At 36.8% G+C, this 11,904-nt stretch overlaps 1 pseudogene; it reads right to left on the minus strand.

Moving 5' to 3' along the window:
• Positions 1–3,546: 3,546 nt before the first annotated feature.
• LOC105033175 (uncharacterized) lies at positions 3,547–11,200 on the minus strand (annotated as a pseudogene).
• Positions 11,201–11,904: the final 704 nt, after the last annotated feature.

The raw sequence follows: 11,904 nt of genomic DNA on the forward strand, positions 1-11,904 counted from the left end.
AGACGTGCTTATGACTTATCCCTTCTTTTGCTTGTCATGTGTTTATTGTTACAAGCAATCTTCACTACAGCAAACGATACGTTATCATATACATTATAATCAACTAGGCGTTGTGGTGCTAATTAATTATCTGGTCATCAATGATTCAGCTACCTTAACATCCACCTGTAAATGTGAAACCCATACCTACAATCCTGCGTCAATGCTCGATTTGTTCAAATCTCTCTAATTTTTAGAGAAGCCAGTTCATCACTGTCCATTTCCTCAACTTGCGTCATTCACTTAGCCACAGTCAGTCCATACCATTTGCTTGTTTAACGTTTACTTTTGGTGTCTGTTTTTTTCCCAACTTTCAGCTATTGCATGCATAGGCAGCAACTTGATTCCGTCCCAATGGAATGGTACTGTGAACAGTGTACTGGCAGCAGAAGACAGCCTATTGGGACGATGCAGCTGCATGGTTCAGCAGGGACTACTGAAGTACAAGCATCCTTTTCAGGTTATCTTCTTGACATCTAAACTTGTTTATGGTTTCTCTATTGTCTGCTTCATGTCAGCAAATGGTCTGTATGAGTACATCTTTCTCTAAGTAATGTTTGGAATTGCAGTTGAATCCTCTTTGCGATTGTTTCCTCTTATTTAGAAAGCAAACGAGTTTTGGTACCCAAAGTTCTTAACAATGTACAACCAGCTAAAAGAAAACGAAGGGATGTCACCAAACACGTGGTTCAGTCTAGTTTATTTTTTAATATTTTGAAAACAAAAAGAAGAAATAAAAAATTTTATGCCACTAGTTTCTTCCTTCGGTATATCGGAAAAATGGTTTTATTCTTCAACTTTCATATATTAGTGAGAGAGACCTATGCATTGGCAATAAAGCCAGGGCCTGCACAAGGGTGTAATAAGGCTCATGTGACTTTGCCTAAAAAAATTTTGAAAAAAATAGAATCAAAAAGAGTGATCTTAATCAAAGTTTTAAATACCGATACCGCACCCCTTGTCGATTGCCGGCCAGTATAGTACCATACTGTATCATACCGTATTGGCCTATACCGATAATAAAAAAATAAAAAAAATCCACCCAATAGATAAAAAAAAAAAACTAAACTGTATTTATGCCGTACCGAACCGTACCATAACATATTGGCCCATACCGCACCGTATCATGCAGTTCGAACCCGCATCATATCGAACTGATCGTACCAATCGGTTTAAGCTATTTATCGAAAAATCGGTCTAAACCGTGCCGGTTCCCCACCGATATGATGTGGTACGGAATGTACCGGCCATTACGGAATATCATGATCTTGATGCTTTGTTATTGCAAACTAGAGAGGGCAGGCATTCAACAAGTATGCTGTTTTGAGAATCTTCTAAAGATGTCTGCATCTGATGTTGAGAAATGTACTGACCTCACATAAGCAATGTCTGCCTTCTTTACCATGTATTTTAGGTGAAGGCAACATGAGTTCTAGGGCATCACAGAACCAGACAGCTTCAGACTCTTTCCAGCCTACTGGTTCAGGCAAGCAAATTCTCTTGTTTATATTTTAAATCTTGTCTGACAGACAAGAAGTGGCAGATGACTTTGGTAACTCAATAGTTTCAGAATGTGAATTTGCAGCAGGACATTGCTTCATACATGAACTAAGAGATCTTTTTGACAGGTTCTAATGCTGAAACGATTGATCAGCCAGGACCGTACATAGTTTTGAGAGATGACGAGCCATATCCCCCAGTAAATGATGTTTGCTGGAGGTAAGCTAGCCATCTTCAAACTTATCTTTTTCTGAGGGTAGCTAAAACTTTGCTACCATGAAGTGACAGTCTCACACTTTTCATGACTGCTGAATTGAAAGGTGAAGACCATGAGCATAATCACTATGGACTGTATATAGAATTTGAATAGTATTAGCTAGATGGATATGCCAGATCCTTTGTACATAAGATATCTTGTGGTCAAAATTTTGTCCCTCAGGATTTACTCATGAAATTGGAGTTGTGATGCTTGCATCATCTGTAATACCTTGGTTCAAATGTCAATGTGTGAGATTTTTCATTACATCTTAGTTATCTGCTAGGACGCTTTTTGTACATGTTCGATCTATTATTTCTCATACTTAATTTTGAAGCATATTTCTTTCTCAACACAAATTGCATCAATGCTGGTTTCAGTTTGAGATATGACTAATTATATCTTTTTTAAGAATACCAAATCATGTGCAATGTAATAGAACTTTGACAAAGTAGTACATGCTGAAAAGGTAGAGAGAAAAAATGTTTTGCCATGCTACCATCAGTGAAAGCAACTGCAGTGTGGATATTGATTGTGTGGCGTGTGCACATGATCCACATCCCCCATGTATCAAGTATGTGAGTGCACAAACACGAGACATGCATTATACACAAACCCAGCAATCACCATCCACGCATGGTTATAGTTGCTGCCCTGCCTGCATGTTTATTCCCTTCACTAAATTTGCTAATTTATAGCAATTGCTCATTGCAGGGGGGATTTTGATGTTACTGATATAATTCCGCAGATATTTACTGGAATTCGAGCTCATACGCCTGGGAAGCTGCACAGGAAGGCCTATGATATGCTAAAATTGCTTCCAGAGATGCTTAAGCTCAGGGAGCACAGGCGGCCGGACGTTTGGCCAAAATCTTTTTGACTCCAGTCCACCAACCCTCAGAGACATTGGCATATACTTTTTTGCAGAAGAACTGCCAGAGTATGGCTTCCACTGATGTTTTTGTTGTTCTGCATCTAATTTTGAGTAGCATAGCACTATGTTTGAAAAGACGACAGCAAACAATTCAACACATGAACTCCTAAGTGAAACAAAATGTCCCTTATATGAAACAGTTTTTATTTAATCTACCTATCTGGCTTTGCAGGCACAAAGATATGTATGAGAATTTCTTGAAAAGGTTGGATAGAATGGATAGAGCACTTGGATGTACCCAGGGTGACATACAATTTCTGATATTTACATCGACACACCTAGATGTGGACTCTCAGGGTGAGTTGAATTATTGCACCATGACCATAGATTTGTCACTTAAATGTTTTTTCTTTTCAAAAAAATCCTTTTGGTGGCAATGATTTGATTCTAATTCATCCAAATGACAGCAGACATAAACTCCTATGAATTGTTATTTATCCACTTGTCCATCTTCCATGCTCATAAACCTTGTAGGATAATTCATGGCATGCTCTGCATCCATCAACCATTTGCTTCAAATTCACAAATTTGATAATAATGTATCTAGCCTAAAATTATAACCAGTGCTGGTAATGACTAATGACAAGTGTTACCTCATATTCATGAATTCTCACATTCCAACAAATTTTTGGTTTAAGCTTATTATGCTTTTTTCTGAATCTTACCTAACAATTAGTTTTATTTCCTAATAGCCTATTGTTCATCATATTCTACTCTTTCATATGTTCCATAATTTGCCAATTTTTCTTTTGCTGTTGTTGTGAATGATAACAAGCTGAATACCAATGCATTGGAAAAAGATATTTGATATGTTGGAAGTTACTTATTTTATTTCTTCAATGCAGTATGATGCAGTTAAGTTCACAAGCAACTATAAATTGCAGAGATCTTGTCCTGCAACTAACTTGTTGTTTCAAATTATTAATTGTGCTAATGACGAATATTCAGTGACACTGAAATCTGAATGCAAGAACAATATATTCCTGTGGGGTCTCTTTTGGCACATAAAACCAAAGGAAGAAAGCATCCAGCATGAGGAACAACAACCTCATATAATTGATACTGCTGTTATAGATGCTGCTGAAAGTCTGCTACACCTTCGATCAGAAGGTAACTGGAGGGTTCAAATGGTGGACAGCAAAATCCATGATGAACCAAACTCGGATCCTGAAATGCCTCCTCGCTTTGAAGGATCAATTCATGGAAAACCCCCACCTGGCTACCCACAAAAAAGGAAAAAACCTAACTAAGTGGGTCTACTTCCAAGTCTTGCCAGGAAGCTTGCTGGAGAAAGAATTGCTGTTTCATCAGGTATGAAATATCATGAACTTTATTATCTAAGCCTTAAGGTCTATAATCCATCTTTTAAAACTACAGGTTCTGATGATTGAAAACACAAAGGATACCAATGATGCAACATTTTTAAGTCATCAGCTTTCCCAGAAGGGCAGTTATAAATTTTTACTATACTGCCGACTTAAGTTTCAGGCATCCAGTCATTTAGAAATTCATTTCATCCCACTGAACTATATTTATGATCAAAAATAAAATTAGACATTTTCTTGATTTTCCTCAAACTTGGTTAACAGAGACTTATATAGACTAATGCATTCCTATTCTCTGATTTGCATGGACATATCAGGAAACCAGGAAATAGAACCAATATAACATGTAGAGATGGAGCAAAGGAATGGAGAAAACATGCCACAACTAAAGAAAAAGCAAAGTAAATGGCTTCTCATGTTCGATGAATAACAAAAGTTGCACTATTATTTCAGTATGTTTTTGGCTGTTTCAGCTGAAATGTGAACTTGATCCATCCCCAGCTGTTGAGCACCAAACATTGTTTTCCTTATACCCGAGCTTACTCATTATACATGTCTTTTGCAGCATAATATATATCATGATGAGATGATGTACTGTTTATTCATGATGAGATAATGTACTTTTTGTACATGCAAGTAATTCATAAAGTTGTGTTTCAAGAGGTCAGGTCCGTGGTCCCCTCAAAAAAAGGTCAGGCCTGTTTGTCTCTCTTCAGAGTAGTGAAAGCCCACAAGGAATACATCACACACCAAGGCCACAAAAGGCCATGTACATAAATCAAGCATGGCCAAATATCCCCACAAAAGTGCAGGTGCACATGTTAACACAGTAGTGCTTACAACTTTTTTTATTCCTTCAGAGGTCAACCATCTGGTATCCAACCTGTCAAAATTTTTGACAGAATATCGAGTCCTGATGCCCTTACTTCAGCAAAAGGGATTAAAGTGAACAGCCTACAATTGCCACAAGACGCACAACAGCAACATGCAAGTATTATAACGGAGAACACCTTCCTGACATAAAACCTACAGTAATGACATTAATAGAATTTTCTACATGGAATCTGCTGAGACCAGTAACTATACTGTTTTCTTTACAGTATTAGTGATGCAAGACATGACTGTGTCTGAACATGCTTATGAAGCCATACAGTAGACTAGGAGGGAACAGTGATTCCATCATAATCAATCCAGTCATATTAAATCTAAACCAACCCATGTATTTTCTCATTCGCCTATAATGGCTTGAACTGCCTGATCTAGGATGTTTGGACTTTTCTAACAATATTTGGTATCTTTGATATACATATATAAAACAAGAGAGTAACATGCACAGCCACAAACCTGCATGGCATGAGTTTCATCAAACACCCACGACATGTGTGCTAAAAAGGACAAGTAAACAGCTAATGGGCCCATGAATATGCAGTCACAATTTCCATAAGAACCAACGATGAGCACTCAAGCCATTCTTTGAGGGCTTGGTGAATTGTATACCTTCATGAGTTTTTCCATCCATATAACATAAAACCATGGTCCTATGACCTGGACAGCAAAGACACCTCAAACCTAAAGGAGAGGAGGACTATAACAGAAAGAAAATGATTCCACTCTATCGATCCATTGGTAATTTCCAAGGATTGTGAGAAAATAAACAGAAGATAAGAAAGGTGTTGCATGGATTTGTACAGAGAACATTAATTTGGCATTTCACTTGCAAAGCAACACAAATAAATGACGTCGGGCTGGTTTCTCTATCAAGGGTAACCTGGTTGGTCCTCGATTGCTATGATCTATTAAGTCCCAAAACTTTTGGTGGGTGGAATTTTACAACGAGTATAAAGCTTCAATTATTGAAAAAAACCCTGATGTTTTAGATGTATAAACACAAAAAATGACCCAGGACATGTTTCCTACATTGAAAGAAGCCACTTTCCTCAACCACATCACTAGTTAGTCCCTAACCCTCTGGAGAAATAGCAATCCTTTTCCTTATATTAACAAGGACCATCATCAAGTGTACGAGCCTTATCCCACCAAGATTGATGCTGCTAAGAGAAGGGGCAGCATTTTCTTCAAGGAGGTTCTGGTGGATAATGGTTAAGTGGTTCATGCATACACTTGTAACCTGGCATATGATACTAGTTTTATCTTCTCTAATGTCACGATTTTGCCACACCATATCCCACTACTTCGGTCAAATTTAAGTATGCTTCCATCATTCATTTGAATCAATGCATATATTGTTAAATCGAAGTAACAAAACATGTCATATCCTTTTGAACCCACCTATATTAATGAAATATTGAAATCTTAGGCTTACCCTTACCCCTCATGAAATATTGAAATCTTAGGCCTACCCTTACCCCTCCCTCCTACGACATCTGCTAACATCTTGGTTACAAGTCTCCCATCCTTGGGAACCTTAAATACAGAAAACAAAATACCCCGATATGAAAACAAGGATGCCATCCACCCAAAATTCCAACTAATCTCTTCAGACCCTGAAGTCTCAACTCATTTCCATATTTAAAAATATTAAACTAGCATGACATTTTCAATTAGAAGTCTGATTGGCACTGTTTTTAATATCTTTTTTTCTTTCAGGTTTGCATAGTTGGGGATATTATCATTCAGAATCTATACTTGGATGAAGTTAAATACAAACAGCTCAGTAGAACATTTTAACAACAGCAACAGCAACAAAAACAACAACAATAAATGGGCAATAAAAAAGAAGAGGTCACTCAACATCAAAGCCAAGGTTTTGAATATCGTGGAACATGGCTGTCCTGGTCCATCCTGGAATGGAGTGCCCCACATGTCCCAACAGTCAAGACGGTGGATGTCTCATCCCATCCCAGTCCACTACCCAACTAATCCCATCCCGACACTCGGGACAGTGGGATGCTCTTATCACCATGATATTTAAAACCTTGATAAAGGCTGTGTTTGGCTAGGAATAAGAAGGAACAAGAGCCTTTTAACCCACTTATTTGACCTCCTTTCAGCCAAACATTCATTTGACTACATAGATTAAACCACTTCTTCAGAAGAGCAGAATCAGAAAAATTGGTACACCATAAATGCTTTACTTTTATCCTCCAATAACTAAATCCAAACAAAAGGCGGAATAACTTAACACTAATTCCTTTTCCCTCCAACTTATTCCATTTACCCAGGTAACCTGGATTCTTTATTCCATAACCAAACATAGCCAAAGGAATTAGAGGTAATCGAATGTCATAATAAAGCTAAATGATGAGTTTATTTTGATTCTATGAATACTTAGTGGTGTTTAATAAACTATGAAAGAAGAAAGAACAAAAGAAGAACAGAAATATATTGAGGAAAGTATAAATGTGCAAGTGGATGATGTGGAATTTTACAAAAGCAATGGAGGAAGATTCTGACCTTCATAACAGAAATAAAGCACAAATAACTTGATATATTATCAAATCATGATTCTTTACACATATTGCCAAAATTTAGGACTTTGTCTCAACAAAAATTAGGAACTCAAAAAAAAAAAAAGAAAAGTCTAAAACAAGTATAACCATTTCAAACTCAGAGCATAACCCTACTCAACTTTGAATGGATAAAGTGAAATTACAATCTCTATTACATTATGCAACATTTATAACTACATCATATCACAGCCATGTGATGAAGTGTAGCATAATGCCATAGAGTACCCTATCTTAGACCCCTACCTCAAACATATTATCATGAATTAAAATTTACTAGCCAGACATAATATATGAATGCAATAAAAAGGAATAAATGTTTTTCAACTCTAAATAACGAGTATCAGCTTTACATCCATGGCCTTGCTAAACTATAAGCTTGCAATTGGTACCTTAAAAACAACAGAAGTAAACTGAATGTCAGCCATCCAGTCTAAATAACATAAAGTATCAAGGGTATGTGCTGGACCCAAAACATAACTACCCAAACCACCACCCCCATACCCTTAATAAAGAACTCCCTAAACGGTTGAATGCTAAATCGAAATTCAAAATTTCAAATATTTTCTACTCTATCAGAAAAACATGCCAAATTTGAATCTTTAAGAACCTTCAATCAAGTATTTAAGAATAATATCATTTAGAGCCACATATTGCATTTTTATTAATGAATCATTGGAACAAGATTTTTTATAATCTTGCAGATGATTCAACATCTATTCATCAATTACCAATTGAAAAACTTGTAACCAAAGCAAAGCAAAGGCTTATAATTTCTAACATAGTTTACAGAAAACATTAACTTTTCTTCATTTTCCATTACATCATTTGGCTATATATAAATCTGGTCTCTTCAGAGAAATGATTCACATGTATTTTCCAAAATTCAGATCCTGCATATCGATCCCTTGTTTTTCAAATGTTCAAACCAAAAGAAAGAATCATCAACAAATCCATTAGAAGAATAAGCTTAAACACGATTATCGGGATCACCTCATGATATCTGCAGCCCTCAAGCAATGATTTCCCTTTCATAATTTCATTGAAGCATGCCTTGCATCACCAATATGTGTAAACTGAAAACATCGACTATAGGCTTAATCAAAACTGGGAAATTTTAGAAAAAATATATGAACACATGGCAAAATATTGGATACAAGCACCCGTTACCTAATTTCCAAAGCTTTCCCATATCACACCTTCTTAAGTGGCTGCCTTCTAGTTTCCTGTTTTGAAAAGTTGATAAAATCAATTTGATACAAAGCAAATGAAGGCAATAAAATATTGTAGTCAAGAAACAGATATCAAGGTTCCAGACTTCAATGAAAAAGTTGGCCATGTTATGTCCTGTACAAGAACTTGGATTTCTGAAGGATATGAAGGCCAAAATCTGTGTCCTAGGGAAACTATAAAATTTCATATGCTCAAGAATTGTTCTATTGGTCTCAATCTCAGGACAATAAGTATCACTGGATAAGGTTAGTCAAAGCCAGACCAAACAATAGAATTAAAGGCTGAATACTAAATCTAGAACATGGGACATTAAAATTTTCCACACGATTAAAATAATAAATGCAGAAATTAGAACACTACCATTTGGTCCCTGCGGACAATTCCTGTATAGGAAAAAAATAGTGAAATTGGACTGGTTTTATTGAATGCAAAAAATTATATAGGCATCGTTTGTTTCAAGATTCAAGACACCTTTCTCATTTTTCTGGAACACATCAGGGAGCCATCAATTTGACTTCATATCATTGAATTTTGCGAAAACTCAGGAATGAGTATGGACCATGGAGCAGAAAATGCATATTTATTATACTGTAATATCCTTTTCTTTTAAAAAATATCATGGCAAAGCTCCTTTTAATGAATGCTATTACAAGGACCAAAATAGGCAAATTAGGTGCCTTACAACTCAACAGCGCAGAACAGATACATGCCTTTTACTATTTTCTTTTCTTAGTTCAAGTAATTACACTAATTCCAAAATCTTAGAAAGGAAAAGACCAAGAGAACGTCATTATCTTGCAGATCATGCCAAGTTGGCTGACAAAAAATAAACAAAAAAAAAATGAAAAGAAAAAATCATAAAGGAGTGTTATGTAACAGCTGTACAACTTCCACCACCCTCAGCCCACCAGCAAAACCAGTTGAATCTAAGTCTCCAAATTTTACAGAGATCCTCAGGGAGTATCCTTCTCAAAACCCAAAACAGACCTAATAACTTGCCCTTCCTGACCTAGCTTACCTTCACAATGTTGCCCCTTACCACTTCCATAAGCCCCACCATCAACCTCTGATACTTATATTTTCTTACCTAGAAAGGCATTATCGATCATCTCTTGACACCCATACTCCTTTGACAAGAAAATATTGTCCAAATTACTCACTGAATCCATCTACATCTAAACTAAAATTCTGGTCCCAGAGCTTGTTTGCCAGACAAGTGATAAACCATACTGTATACTTCAAGTTGTAAATTAAATTTGAACAACAATAGTAAACATGCCAAATTGGGTACAATATTTACTGGTTTTATTTCCACCTAAAATCTTCAAAGCATACTTATCCAGAGTTGTGAATATTAATTAATATCACAATTATAATTATAACTAAATGATAATTATATAAATAGTAATGAAAATGGCTTTCTCTAAAAATTAAGTGTTCCAAATGAAATGAAAAAGGTGATAACCAATGAAGATCAAAAGGAAGTCTAAACCCTAATGTCCTATTTGAATTAGTAGACAACAACATGATGAATTCTTGAGTTATGAAAGATGATACTTTGGACCTATTTACCTGCACAAGAAGTCAATCCAAATGCACAATGGTGTCATGATGAAGACCAAGCGCATCTTGCGTTCCATAAAAGAAATTAAGAAGGCCTTAAAATGAAAGCACGTGAAATCATAGAGGGCAAGGTGATCAAAGAAGGAATTTTCTTATGAAAAAAGAAAAGATCAACAGCCTTTACACATAACTTGCAAGGATAGCATCAATGGGCAGTCCATATTTGGAAAAAAAATAAAAAAGTCTGCAAAAGTATGAGAAAGTATTATTCAAAGAAGATTATATATTGGTTAGCAGATAACCCTGCTTTCATAAATACTTATTGAAAAAAAAAGAAAAAAGTGGGGAAGAAAGAGCAAAATGATGTTTGGAGGTCCAACTAATATCTCCACATAAGATGAAAGAACCCCACCCTGGCTCCAGCAATCAGCCTAACTTAATTCTGGTGAGATTTGGTAAGGATAGTGAGGAATGGCTATATCAAATACATAGCTCTATATAAGAATGACATTGCTAAGCTGCATTTCTAATGCAATGGTTCCTATATCGTGATTTTGATAATGCTTGCATTGTATTTCCTGAAATGTTCAAGTAACCACGATGCTGAAAATGTTAGACTGAATAAAGTGTAGGGAAGCCCAAAAGTGATTTGAACATGTGGTAAAATAGTAGAAAAAAGGGAAAGGAACCCATTGCCTAGAATCTCAGTCTCCTTTTGTCTCACATGCACTAATCATATGCCTTTGAGGTAACTTGTTTAAGGAAGCACACATGGGACCAGTAGACAGAAAATCCAGAGATAAAATTTCAATAAAAAAGGCATAAAAAGAGAGAGGCCTGGTGCACAAGGTTCCAACCACTGGCAAGGGTCAAATGTACGTAGCCTTACCCCCACATGCAGAGCGTGTTTTGAATCCATGATACGTAGGCCTCAATGAAGTAACCTTACTGTTGCACCAAAGTCCACCATTTATTTAAGAAAAGTAGGTATCTTGTATCATGTTGAAAAAACAGACTTCATGCAACCATGTCCAATATGTCCTTAGAAGTCTGCATAGAGTTTCAGAATTAAAAACTTGTTTAAAACAAAGTACGTCAAAGCATCCCAAACCAGCCAATTCGGAACATATAGAACCAGACCACTCCATTATCGACATAGTTTCCCCATTCGGAACAGCTTATAAATGGTGTCTCACTCTCCCTTGTTCAAAGCACTTGTCCCTGTCGAACCTGCCATCCCCATTCGAACTCCTTGTCCCCGTCAACAGATCTAGAGAGTCTTTCCCCCCTTCTCTCTCCCTCTCCCTCTCTCTTGGAGTCCCCATCGCTGAATCTGGAGCTCTTGAAGCTTCCTGTCAATAGATCTAGTGAGTCTATCTCTTGCTCCCTCTCCTTCTTCCTCTCCTCTCTCTCCCTTCTCGAATTTCCCCATTGATGAGGCCTCTCTCTTTCTTCCCCTCTCTCTCCCTCCCTCCACTTCCTCTCCCCCTTCTCCCTCTCTCGTCCTCCCTCTCCTTCTACCTCTCCCCCTCCTTGTTTCCATACATTCTGGCAAAGCACGATACAAACCTATACCATACTGAACGA

Source organism: Elaeis guineensis, chromosome 2 (genome assembly GCF_000442705.2).
Source record: "Elaeis guineensis isolate ETL-2024a chromosome 2, EG11, whole genome shotgun sequence".
NCBI lineage: Eukaryota > Viridiplantae > Streptophyta > Magnoliopsida > Arecales > Arecaceae > Elaeis > Elaeis guineensis.